The following is a 14290-nucleotide window of genomic DNA, read 5'->3' as shown; positions in this document are numbered from 1 at the left end:
ATCTTAGCAGTGGGAAACACGATAAACAGCGCTGCGAGCAGGGTCAATTTTGATGTAAGTGGGCAAGATTGAAAATTCAATGCCATGCCGAGACAACATGGTAGGCGCCATTTTGAAAAATATATTTTGTATGTCATAGTTTTGTACTTGCAGCAAGCCGCCAAGTGTTCATTTGTTGAAATATTGGTTTGTTTTATTTATGATTTATTGATTTAGTGTACTTTGAATGAATTAATGGCTCAGAAGATGCAAACAGCAGGTGTTGGTAGGGGGGCCTGGAAAATTCTGAATGGCCGCTACATTCAGTCTGAGGGAAATGACCAGGATGGCATGTTAAGTACCTCAGGGAATAGCGTCAGGGATGGGCTTTTATCTACAGGTAGGGTACATCAAACGACGGGTGGATCCAAGAGTCATGGGGAGAAGTAAACGGAGGATGATCTCGAGAAGAGGCAGTTTACAAGGTATGGTAGATGGTTTGGATATAGACTTCGAATGTCTGAAGAGTGAAGTCGATTCTATCAGGACAGGTATTGGGTCGCTCGAGACGTCCAGTATGACGGAACAAGTATGGCGCAGCAATGTTAAGGCGTCCCTATGCTAAAATACGGCTGAAAAATGATATTATTTTAATCATCGCAAAAATACTTTGACTGGAAGTATTTCTTAAAATCTATGTTACATTTATTGCCACCGATGTTAAACTTTATATTTGATGCATTTTTGTGACGTCATATGTACTCTGTAAGCACGTGACGGGCGATTCCTAATATTGCAAATGATCTATATAAATCACATCGGCGCAGGTGATTAACGACATCAAATTATACATATTTTTAAGAAAAATCTTTCCTTAAGTCATATATACTTTTAAGTTCTTGCTTGGGAAAGAAATAGATATTTCGTTTATGGAAGATATTGTTGAAACTTTCCACAAAATCAACAAAATAATGCACATTTTTACTATTCAAAAGCGATTTAGAAAATATTGGGGTAAATCCGTAGGTTTCCCAAGCACGATCCACATTGGTACTTATATTCTCTACCAATTTTACGTAAAATATTCTAAAATTGTGTTGATCTTTCACCTGCGCCAAGCTGGTTTTTCATGCATTAAAATTTCTTCATTCAGTTGTTTACACGTAGCAAGGAGTCTCCAAATATAAATAGTCTTTTACTTAAAACGAAGCTTTAAAACTGCCGATTATTTGATACTGGTTTTCAATATGAAAAACTTCTGTACGTCTAGCATTAATGGCAGCATCTATGTAAAGGAAACATGCGGTATTATACTGGTTTGATATAATTCACTTTTAACGTTAAGATACATATTCCCTGAGAACTATCGACAGGAATGCAGATAGTGACGTCAAACTTAATTATGACGTCATATCGTATGAAGTACAGACAAGTGACTTTCTACATATCGCTGTAAAATCCATCGGGAAGCCTTAACATGCCCGCGGGGGTGTTAGTTCACAGATTAGGGAAATGTTTCAAATGTCAGGTTTGTCGAGTGGAAATAAATCTCCGGAAATTCAAGGTAATGCTGCCAGCTTCGGGCCAAGTCAGTCACAAATTTCCAGTAGCCAGGGGGGTCCTTGGGTTCCTGGAGAGGCTGTACAAACAACTTCAGCAGATGGGGGGAATGCTACATTCTCTGGGGGTCCAAGGGTTGTGTTGAGCTCGGTAAGTTCTGTTTCCGCAGGGAGGCAGGCAATTCCTAGCTTTCCCCGTGTCATTGCAGAAGTCCCTAAGGCAGATGTAAGCTTCATGCCATGGCCAATGCCTGGTGACAGAAGCATTAACGCAAGACTCACAGGTATAGTACCCAACCAGTCTAGGGAAATGTCATCAGGAGTCATAACCCGAGTAGTGTAGCTAATGTCAGTAGCAGTCAAAGCCCTGGGGTTGGGGGTCAAGTTGGGGGAGCCCCTATGCAAATGCCAATGACCCAGTCCTGTCCAACACAAACTTGGCATTTATGTCAAATTATCAGGGAACTCCGTCTGGACAACCAGAAACAGGTATACCTGAGAGTAGGCAGCCAGTCATGTCAAATGTATGGCAGTCAGGGAGGACCCCTAGTCCTATATTGTCTAGCATTCATAGGTCTCAGTTACCCAGTCTTATACCGCCAGGTAGTAGAAGTGGAATAAGTCGGAGTATTCCCACTGAGGTAAAGGGTGTCAAGTATAATGGGGATGTAGAGTGGGGTCCATTCTACTCAAAGTTTTCAACCATTGCAGAATATAATGGCTGGTGTGATGCATATTGTTTGTTTGCACTTAGTTTGACACTAGAGGGGGTGGCTTTGAAGTATTTTGACATTTTGCGCCGCAGGGGTACTACACTTACTTTTCAAGAGGTAATACTTCGCATGGAGGAGAGGTTTGGTCAGCTTCCCAGTTAGAGTTGAATTCAATTACTCAGAAACCTGAAGAGCCAATAGACCAGTGGGGTGATAGAGTAATGGACTTTTGGGAGTGGGACCTTGCCTGAAATTTTTCAGGAACAGTTGATAATGAGATTTGCTTTAGGATACTTAGACTGTGAGGCGGATCAGCAATTAATTGACTGACCGCCAGATATCCAGTTTAGTCGTTGTGCAATTGCTCATCACCAAAGGGCTGTAAGGTCAGTCCCAAATGAAGTTAGGTACCGAAGGTCAGTATCACCTGTAGAAAATTGTTCACCTGAGTATGTGTCAAGGGGGCATCTAGTAGATAGGTCTGGCGATGCTGTAGATAAACAAAACGCAGGCCAACACCACAGCCCAGTGCCATCTCTATGTTACTAGTTTGAATCGTCAGGGGAATAGAAGGCCAAAAATTTGTTATGGTTGTAAGCAGCCAGGTCACATGAAGCGAAACTGTCTGCAACAATCACATAACAATTATGCAGGTCCCCCAATCCCAACTATCAAAAATACAGACCACAATGAGCCAAATGTTTCTGTTTCACCACAGACCATGAGGGGTTGGGTTACATTTGCAGAAAATCCATCAGTTAGTGCTGCACATGTTTTACCTTATGTTCAGTCTGGTAATCGGGGTGAAGGTTCAGGGGCATGGCATGTGTTGGTTGGAATTGCGGGTATGGAGGTGAATGTTATAGTTGACACAGCCGCAGATATTACAATACATGTAGTATCACAAAAGGTTTGTCTCTATGCAACCCAAGCCGCACATTGTTGAGGAGTCAAATATAAGACTTGCGGGTGAGGTGACTGGTATGTGTGCTAAATTTTTGGGTAAAGTTGAGATTACAGTTGGTGGATATAGGTTTGTTCATCCAATTTATGTTGGTCCATTGCAGGATAAAATGTTGTTTGGAATTGATTTCCTTAAGTCACATGGTGCACAAATTTCCTGTGAGACAGGAGCTCTGAGAGTCAAAGGGGTACCAGGCATGATTGAAATGTCTAGTGGTGTGGATAAGTTGGTGCTAATTGCTGTATCATCTCGGCGGGTGCAGATTCCATCGCATACTGCTCAAGTGATAGAATATGATTTGGCTAATGAGATGTCATATTTTATCATTGAACCAGCCAATGTCTTTCCATTGGGTATTGTTGCTTCCAGGACTTACAATAATTCTGGGAATAAGGGCAAGTTGTGTGTCATAAATATGACTGACCGCGGTCATTTTGTTAAAACAGGAAGTGTTGTTGGTATAGTGACAGCAGCTTGTGCAGTCAAAAACAGCGAGGCGTCAGTGCGTCGGGTGTCAACAGAAGGGCAAAAGGATTGTGAGCATGTCAGCTCGCTTATCAGAGATCTGAAGGAAAACGCTCTGACCGCCAGGAAGCAGTCAGTCTTGTAACTAAGTTTGCAGATATTTTCGCAGTCAGTGATTTAGATTTGGGCAATTTTGTAGAGATTGAGCATTGTATTGACACTGGCGATGCGCACCCCATAAAGCAGCGGATGCGCAGCACACCTGCAGTTTTTAAGGAGAGGAGTAATCCAGTCCTCTACTTCAGACTGGGCCGCTGCTCCAGTGCTTGTTCGTAAAAAGGACGGAAGCGTGAGATGGTGCGTTGACTATCGTGCACTGAACAAGGTCACAATCAAAGACAGTTTTCCTTTGCCACTAATAGAGGAATGTATGAATACCCTATCAAGAAACAAATGGTTTTCAAAGCTTGATGATAATGCAGCTTACTGGCAAATGAAGATACACCCAGATGATATGAAGAAAACTGCCTTCATCACGAAGTTTGAACATTTTGAAATATCGCAGATGAGATTTGGTTTATGTAATGCCCCTGCAACATTTGCCAGAGCTATCAATTTAGTGCTGCACCGCCTTAACTGGAAAATTGTTCTTGCATTCTTAGATGATGTGCTAGTGTTGGGCAAAACTGAACAAGAGCATTTAGACAATTTGCGCCAAGTTTTTGAGGGTTTCCGAAGTTTTGGGTTAGAGTTCAAACCTCGCAAATGTGAGCTTTTTTGCCCTTAAGTAGAATTTTTGGGGCGCACAGTAAGCAAAGATGGTGTAGAGATGGGGAGATCAGTATTTAGAGGCAGTACGGGAATGGCCCATGCCAAAAGATGTCAAAGCAGTTGAGAGGTTTCTCACAAACTATCACATTATAATATAACGTTCTGCATTTCTCTAAAATTGTATTATACACACATGTTCCAAGTTTTAAAAATAATTTTTAAAAAAATTAACCTTTAAAAAATCCTATCAATATACCCTAGTTTTTGTTTTGGGGACTGTACATTAAGCAAGGAAAAAAATTCCCAATTTCTATCAAAACGTTGCATTTTTCCCAATCCATTGGCCCTGGCCCCAGTACCAAAAATGGGTGTGAGAGGCCTGGGAGACGACAAGTCGGTGAGTCAGCTTGGAAAGGCAATGCTCAGCAAGAATCCGGAGGAGGGTTCTGATCATGCAGCTGGGGAAGGGATATCTCTGTCTTCATATTCTGTAGAAGACATGGTTAAGCTGCAGAGTGCAGATAAGGTATTGACTTTCCTTCACGCATACTTAGAGTCTGGGGTTTTGCCAAGTGAGAGTGAGTTGATGACCTCTATTCCTGAAGAGAAATGTTATTTTTGTTTCATGTTAGATGATAGGGGGGTAGTTTGGTATAAATCTGCTGAGGATAAAGATGCCCTGCAACTTCTTGTGCCTAAAACTATGCGCGAAGAAGTGATGTATTAGTGCCATGACATTCTTTCATCCGGACACCAAGGTATTCAGCGTTCTAAAGTGAATTTTAAGTCGAGTTTTTATTGTTGGCAGATGGTCGCTGACATGAAGAACTATGTTCTCACATGTGATGTCTGTTATAAAAAAGTGGGGTCCATTACCAAATTGTTCTGCTTTGAAGAGTTATCAAGCAGGTAGTCCAATGGAAAAATTCATCTTGATTTCCTACGACCATTACCTCACACAGAGAACGGAAATGAATACATACTCATGATGGTGGAAAGCTTTACATAGAGTGGGTGGAGTGTGTCCCACTACCATCACAGACAGCGGAAGTGACTGCAAGAGCTGCCATCAATGAATTTTTATCAAGGTTTGGGTACCCGTATGAAGTGTTTACTGATCAGGGAAGGAACTTTGAGAGCGAGCTATTCCGAAAAATGTGCGAGATCTTGTGGATCCATAAAACGCGGACTACACCGTACAGACAATCAGGGAATGGCCAAGTTGAGCGTTACAACCGCACCCTTATGGTGTTACATTGATGGCTGTCCTAAGAGCTGGTATCAGTACTTGGGCCAATCAGCAGGTGCTTTGAGGTCTGCTATCAATAGGCACACTGGGTACACAGCAAACAAATTGATGTTAGGGAGAGAAGTCAAAGTGCCCGCAACTATCCTGTATCGACCAATGATTTTCAAAATGGGAAGGAAGGAGAAGTAGATAAATATGTGTGTGATTTGCAAGAATATTTGCAAAAGTCACATGAGACTGCCAGGGATAAGTTAAAAGCCACACAAAAAAATGAAGCAGGATTTTGATATAAGAGCCAGAGAACACCAATTTAAATTAGGTGAAGCTGTGTACTGGCACCAGAACGCAGGAAAGAAGGTAGAGTCAATGTGGATAGGCCCAGGTGTCATAGTTGAAGCAAAGTCCGACACAGTTTTTGCTGTGAAGTCATGTCGGGAGGTCAAGATCATGCATCATGAAAAACTTAAGGTAGCTCGTGGGTTTACTGCTTGTGAGAAAACATATCCTGAAAATTTGTCCACGTGATCTATAGGTTTTAGAGTTTTATTTCTAAAATTTATTTGAAATTCGTCTGCGCGGTAACAATGTTATTGTGTTTTAAACACACTGTCGCTGATAAGATTAAGCAACGCCATTTCAATGAAATATATACTGTAAAACGAGAAAATTTGGCGCATACGTATTTTAGCGCAAACGCAAGTGCCAGTACAATAGGGCAATCATATTTTATCGCATGCATCTTTCCTTTAAAAAAGAATACAAAAAATGTTGTAGTTTGATAAACGATCACGCCCAAAATTTAGTTCTGTGTTCACTCAAGCACGTGAACACAACAACTTTAATTTCTATCTCGCATGCAAGGTAAACTGTCTTTGAGAACAATACACCTACTTTTGTGTAAATCGTCAGTAGATAGATATGAAAACTTCATTTATTGGCGATGATGTGTAATTTTTGTTGGTAAACAAATTTGAGTTATCGGACTTTGAATTTAACGTGTCGACTTGGATAACACTAGAAGAGTCCCGAAACTAAAAGTGAAATCGAATGCTACATTTACCATGAGTTTTGATCACCATGAGAGAATCTTTTTCACAGTAATTTTACATTAAAAAACCCACAAAAAATAGGTATTGTCTTGTTAAGGTCTTCCGTTTCCAACGGAAGACCTTATTGTTATTGCTTTGTTTCTTCTTCCCTATTATTATTATTTTTTTTCTTACAAATTTTGTGCACGCCATTTCTCAGCAACGGCTCATTTAATTTTTATGAAACTTTCAGATCTGATAGGTATTGATCTGAACCTTGTTGCAAATTTTTTTTATTGATGACGTCACTTCCGTTTTTGAGATATCGTCGATTTGATAATTTTTATAGGGGTATTTTGTCGGTGGAACTCCTCTTTAACTATTGCAGATATAAAGTTGAAATTTTCAGGGTTAATAGACAAAAGACTGAAGTTGTGCATGAAGGTCTTAAATCATTTTTATCTTGAAAAGCGCCGACGCTCGCCTGGACCCGAAAATTGAAATTAAAAAAAAGTCGTGAATTTTCGTACTTTTCTTTCTTTATCTCTTTTCTGGAAAATATCTTGTTAAAACATGTAATGTAAAAAAGGTTTATATTTACAAGACCTTTCTTTTGATACCAAGAAGAAGGGGCTGGCCCCTTATATTAGGGACCTATAGAGCTCTAAAATCTTTTATCTATAGCTCTTTACTGAGGTATATTTTGTAATAGATTATAAAAGCAAATATGTTTATCTTACAGTTATGAAGCCCAACAACATAACGATTTTTTCATGTGTTACGTAATTAAGGGTTTTAAGGGGTCAAAAGTCCAAAACTTTGATCACCTATTTCTCAAAAAGTAAAAATATTTTGAAATGCAGTATAGAATTAAAGATGCTCAAAATGATGAAACTAACAACATGCAACCTTCAAAATTTGCTTCAGCAGCCCCAATAAGGAGATAAGGGACCGGCCCTTAAACTTTTTTTTTCAGATATCTCAAAAACGGTAACGAATTTCTTAACAACTGTTGAGCAATATGTCTTTAAAATTAAATGACCTTTCATTTGATACCAAGAAAAAGGGGCTGGCCCCTAATATTAGGGACATAAAAGGGTTCTAAAGTCTTTTTCTACAGCTCTTTACCGAGGTATATTTTGTAATGTATTAGAGAAGCAAATATATTTATCTAACAACCTTAATCTTGCAACCTTCAAACTTTAGTACAGTGGCCCCAATAAGGAGATAATGGACCCGCCCTAAAACGTTTTTTCTCAGATATCTCAAGAATGTTGACGAATTTATAAACACTTGTTAAACAAAGCTCTTACACCTGAAACAAAATAGTATCCGGCCTTTAGAATGTACACCTTGCTCTCTGTTCTTAAACATATTTAGCTGTTCACAGCAAAATCAAGATCGAACATATATATGACATTCTAAAATCAGACGGAAGACCTCCTCGTTGCTCGCAACGAGATCGTGTTTAGTTATTATTATTTTTTTCTTCCTATTTTTGTGCACGCGATTTCTCAGAAACGGCTCGGCCGATCTCAATGAAAGTTTCAGATATGATAGATATTGGTCTGAACCTGATTAAAAAAAAATTGTGTTGATGACGTCACATCCGTTTTTGAGGTATTGAGGTTTTTCTAATTTTTATATGGGTATTTTGTCTTCTGTTGTTCTCCTAAACTATAATAGATATTAAGCTCAAATTTCTACGGAAGGTAAAGGAAAGATTGAAGTTTTGCATGATTGTTGTTTTGTATGTTTAGCACTACTGGCGCCAAAGCTCGCTACGGCTCGAAAATTGACTTTAAAAAAGCGTCGTGAATTTTTGTGCTTTTCTCTCTTTATCTCTTTTCTGGAAAATATTTTGTTAAAACATGTAATGTAAAAAATGTTTTTATGTACAAGACCTTTCAGCTGATATCAAGAAAAAGGGGCTGGCCTCTCCAATAAGGGACCTAGAGGGCTCTAAAGTCTTTTAACCATTACTCTTTACCGAGGGATATTTTGTAATAAATTATAGAAGCAAATATGTTTATTATACAGTTATAAAGCCAAGTAGTATAAGGATTTTCTCATATGTTACGTAATTAGGGGTTTTTAGGGGCCAAAAGTCCAAAATTTCGATCACCCATGTCTCACAAAGGAAAAATATTTTGTAATGCAGTACAGAAGAAAAGTTGTTCAAAATTATGTTCCTAACAAAATGCAACTGTCAAAATTTCGTTAAACGGTCCCTAAAAGGAGAAAAGGGACCGGCCCCTAAAACCTTCTTTCTCATATATCTCTAGAACGGTAACACATTTCTAAACACTTGTTGAACAAAATTTGTGTAGAATTAAATGACCTTTTAATTGAAATCAAGAAAAAGGGGCTGGCCCCTCAAATTAGGGGACCAAAGGGCTCTAAAATCTTTAATCTGTAGCCCTTTACTGAGAGATATTTTGTGAAATATTATAGAAGCAAATGTGTTTATCTTATAGTTCTGTATTCAAGCAATGTAATGATTTTATCATGTGTTACGTAATTAAGGATTTTTAGGGGCCAAAAGTCAAAAAATTTGATCACCCTTATCTCAGAAAGGAAAAATATTTTGTAATGCAGTATAAAAGAAAAGTTGTTCAAAATGATGTTCTCAATAAATTGCAACCGTCAAAATTTCGTTGAACGGCCCCTAAAAGAAGATAAGGGACCGGCCCCTAAAACCTTCTTTCTCATCTATCTCCAAAACGGTAACGAATTACTCAACATGTGTTGAACAAAATTTGTTTAGAATTTAATGACCTTTCATTCCATGTCAAGAAAAAGGGGCTGGCCCCTAATAAAAGGGGACCAAAGGGCTCTAAAGTCTTTAATCTGTAGCCCTTTACTGAGAAATATGTTGTGAAATGTTATAGAAGCAAATGTGTTTATCTTATAGTTATATATTCAAGCAATGTAATGATTTTATCATGTGTTACGTAATTAAGGGTTTTTAGGGGCCAACAATTTTCTAAACACTTGCTGACAAAATGTGTTCAGAATTAAATGTCCTTTCATTTGAATCCAAGAAAAAGAGAGTTGCCCCTTAAATTAGGGGATCAGAGAGCTCTAAAATCTTTTATCTATAGCCCTATAATGAGAGCCATTTTGTGAAAGATTATTAAAGCTAGATTAGGTTAAAAAGGCAAGAGAACTTAAACAAAAACAATACAATAAAGCATTAGTACTTCACTCCTTTTCCATAACATGTTTGCTGTCGAAAATCAAACTCGATGATGTCATATTTCATTCTAAAAATCGAACGGAAGACCTCCTCGTTGCTCGCAACGAGATCGTGTCTAGTTATCTTTATATCCACTAATCAGAGATCAAAGAAATTATGATCAATCATGTATTGTCAGCGTTAACGATCGCCACGCTTAATCACATTTTCACCTTGAGGCGCTAAATGGAAGTGGCATGGGGAGAAGCTTAATTTTGAAGGTGCTAATGAGAGATGTTAAAAAGCAATTAAAACTAAATTAATTAATCCATGTTTAGGCACTTATACCCGATAACCCATACCGTTTACCTGTGTAATTGTTTAAACAAACAGAACCGAGAGCATCTGGTATTTAAATGAACACTTCTATATAGCCTTAAAAATGGACTGACGTTATTGTTTTGCAACTTGAAGAAATTTAATTCATATGGAAAACCTTTGGCGCACTATTAATTTTAGCGCTCAGAGGCAGTTGCGCCAAAGGTGCTAAAATTTGTAGTGCGCCATATTTTCTCGTTTTACAGTAGTAAAATGCACATCTTTGTCGAGAAATGCATTTCAAAACTATGCTCCAAATATTAAAACGAATTAGACGAAATTAGATGTACTTAGTAAAATACCAGAGGAGATATTTTTTAATCAATTGATAAAAAATAATCAATATGTGTTCTCGGCCAATTTTTTGCAAAACAACTTCAAAGATTTAAAAGATTTCACAAAACCTTATATTTTCATTATGACGCTAGCCCAACATCATCATTTTCTTACGTCTGAGAACCCAAAAATGATAATGCGTTTATTGACAAGACTAGCTGATTAACACAAATTTGAACATGTAAATACTAATTACATATTATTATCGACTGCACAAATGCAATGTGCAGTCGATAACATATAATGTAATGTGAAGAGGAGAAAAATGGCTAATTCTCTTTTCATGGAGTTCCAACGCATAAACATATCTTATAGAACAAAATGTGACAAAGTAAGTCACGTTTTTATTAATAAAATTTTAGCACTTGATTATTATAAATGTTTGTAGAAACTACATTTAAGCCTTTTGACATATTTCCTTTTATGTTTCTAACAATCATTTGTCATTTTAAAAAAAATGTATAAGTTTGCTATGACGGTCAACTCTTTACGTCGAATCCTATTGTGACGTCAGCAAACCCGCGAGCTACTTTAAGAAATGTGATGCACGAAAACTGTCAAAGTGGTTGGTAGATTACATGAGATCACGGCAAGTGACCTGGGTGATCATCCAGATGATGAGGTAAGTGCTGGCGGATCAAGCAATACAGATAGTGCTTCCGCCAAAGACCCTGAGGAGAGACTTAGGAAACAGCCTGATGGACCATTCAGGGGTACAAGGTCTCATTCAAAGGGTATTACTAAGCATGATGAAACTATTGTTGCAAAACCGCCAAAGAAAAAGGTACGGAAGTCATAATGTGTGTAAAAACAAAATCCAAAAGGGTTAATGGTGCAATGTGATTCCTGCAGAGACTGGTTTCATCTGGAATGTGTGGGTATGACTGCTGAAATTGCAGAAAGCATACCTCTTGCCCTGAGTGTTCTCTTATAGATGGGCAGTAGGAAAAATGTATAAAAGTTTTTGGTAGTTTTATTAGCATTTATTAAACACCCAGAGCTTTTAAGGTATATAACTGGTTTCAAAGTGTCCTCAGATATAATTTACTTGCTAATATATTTTAATTTTAGATTCAGCGATGGAGGAGCAATTCCAATTGTATGTGTTTGATGAGGAGGATGGTATGTTCGAGGAGGAGAGTGCTGGTGGGCTGCAGGAGCCGCTTGGACAAGAGGCCAGTATGACTGTTATTGATCTGAGCCAAAGCAGTGGCTCAGATCAGGAAGTTAACATGCGTCCTTGTCAGGAAAGAACACACACAAAGGAAAGGGGAGTAAGAAAGTGCGCTGTACACAGTTGCAGGGAGACATTTTCAGGAGCTACACCGATGCTTTACAACATTAGGAGGGACCATGCTGGAGGGGCACAGAATCCTGAGGAGTTTGTGTCTTTCCTAGCGGATATATCTGCTGAGGTTTTTCAAACACACCAGAGAGAGCCTGTATTACAGTCCCTGAAGAGGTTAAGGGCGTGGGCTGAGAGACAACTTGGGAGAGTTGACTAGACGTTCTCCAGGCCTGTGCAGGAGGTGGTGAACAGGGTCTCACACTTTTTGGGACTTGACAGCCAAAGTAGTGGGCTGATTACCGGGATAAGTCAATATCTCTGTGTTGAAAGGGGATTCAGCAGCCTGAAGAGGTGGGTCACCGTGTGCCAGTGAAAGCGGAGCTACCCACTAGTGATCCCCCTGCTAGTGATCCCCATGAGTTGCCTGGTAGTGGACTGTCATTGGCACCCTGGATGGATGCCAGCTCCATTTACAGGAGCAATGAATGCCACAGCCCTAGACAGCCGACCCTCCTAAGTGTCAGTCACCATTTCCAGAGGGTGCTTGGTTTATGGTATGAAGGAGGCCCGCATCCCAATGAGGTTAGAGAGTGGGTTGGTGATTGTAAAGGGGATCCACCCAAAGGAGGTGATAGAGCAACAAGGCTGATGTCGCGGCCACCATGAGTTTGTGCAATAGCAAGGGCTGGGCTGTTGGGGAGATAGGCTTGGACTACTCTGACAAAGAACATCACCCCCAGCAAAAGTTCATCCTTGCAGGATTTTCTGCAGAGTTGATCCATCCTCCAATATGGTGTTGCATCTGAAGGGTGCAGACAAGGACAGCTGCAGTTGAGTTCCCACCCAAGACTGCATAACCCTTTTAGATCGGTTGGGCGTGTCTATCCAGGCACCCATCTACCTGCACTGCTTTGTAGGGGGCCCAGCGCAGATCAAACTCTGGGTAGATACCGGGAGGCCGGTGTACTTTGGAGTGAGCGAAAGTGTCCATAGCATGTTGGATACCCAACAGGAAGGTGTTAGAGCTATTCCACAGGATCGAATACTAGTGAAGACCAACAGTCCATACCTGCCATGTGGGGTTGGCTGACCAATGACGCCGAAACATATTGGAAAGGTCTACCAATTGGTTGCGACCGTAAGTGGAAAATCCGTGGAACACCTTGAAGAGGCGGTTGCAAAGAACTTCCGCACCTTCTTCGCTAAGCAGTTGGGCCACCGATACTGATTGTCTGTCCTTTTATATGCAGTGTATTCTCCCAGGATATTTTTACATTCTTTTAAGTTTGTTTCCAGCGAAGGGATCCCTATGGAAGAGAGAGCATGGACCGTCAGAAGAGACGAGAGGGCCTTGAATCATCGTGCTCCTATTCCGGACACCCATTGCCTGTGATTGATTGACAGTGACTTTTTATTTGGTCATGATTTATGAACTGTTAATATCTGTTTTTATAAGTAATGGTAAATCACAATGTTTTAGTTAATTACATTAGCACTGTCAATCATAGGGGTTTAAATTGTATTAATGTATATGTCATTACTTTTGTAATATCTGGGGTCAGGTTTTTGAAATCAGGGGGAGTGTGGTGATTTTGCCCACTATTATAAGTGCGGGGGCGAATTCATCAGGCACCGGATAAATTCGCCCATGCGCAGAGAGAAATAGAGAGAAATCCTGAAAATATTCCAGATAGATGTAATTGTTCAAAATATTGGATGTCTACCTGGTAAGTTGTTGATCATTCCTATCGGTTTCCCCGATTATCTCGCCATCAAAGTGGTGGGAAACACCATAAGCGTTTCCGAGAATATGGTCTGAAATTTAAGCCTCAGAAGTAAGAGCTATTCAAAACTAAGATTGACTTTTTTGGCAGAACCATCAGTGAGAGTGGAATAGAGATGGGAGACCAGTATATAGAGTCAGTATGGGACTGGCCCTCCAGGCCTTGAAAAGTTTTTAGGTTTTGCTAATTACCATCACAGTTTTATACCCCATTTCTCTTGCATTGCTGCCCGCTGTATGCAGTCACTAGGAAATATGGTTTCCGTTGGAAGACAGAACAACAAAGTGCTTTTGAGAGTTTTAGAGCATTGATGACAGAACCCCCTGTGTTGACTATACCTAATAATCATGGTCAATGTATCAGACACTGATGCTTCGGACTACACAGTTATAGGAGAGCTGAGTCAAATTCAGAACGGGAAAGAAAGAACTATAGACTATGGCAGTGCAGTGCTATCATCCGAGCAGCGCAGATATTGTACGACGCAGAAAGAGCTGTTGGCAGTTATCAAGTTAACTCGCCAGCAGCAACAGTTCTACTGGTGGCGAATGGTAAAGGACATAAAGCTGTATGTAAAGACATGTGCTCTCTGTGCGAA

General features: G+C 39.6%; 1 long non-coding RNA gene and 1 pseudogene across 1 annotated transcript in view; both read left to right on the top strand.

The window, feature by feature from the left end:
* Positions 1–14290, top strand: part of LOC128170387 (uncharacterized) — a 197717-nt gene that overhangs the window by 122525 nt on the left and 60902 nt on the right. The gene's annotated exons all lie outside the window — the stretch shown is intronic.
* Positions 10588–13934, top strand: LOC128170386 (uncharacterized metal-dependent hydrolase YcfH-like; annotated as a pseudogene).

Source organism: Crassostrea angulata, chromosome 2 (assembly GCF_025612915.1).
Source record: "Crassostrea angulata isolate pt1a10 chromosome 2, ASM2561291v2, whole genome shotgun sequence".
NCBI classification, from domain to species: Eukaryota; Metazoa; Mollusca; class Bivalvia; order Ostreida; family Ostreidae; genus Magallana; species Magallana angulata.
The sequence above is the reverse complement of the archived record's forward strand: the minus strand, read 5'-3'. Positions and strand labels throughout refer to the sequence as shown.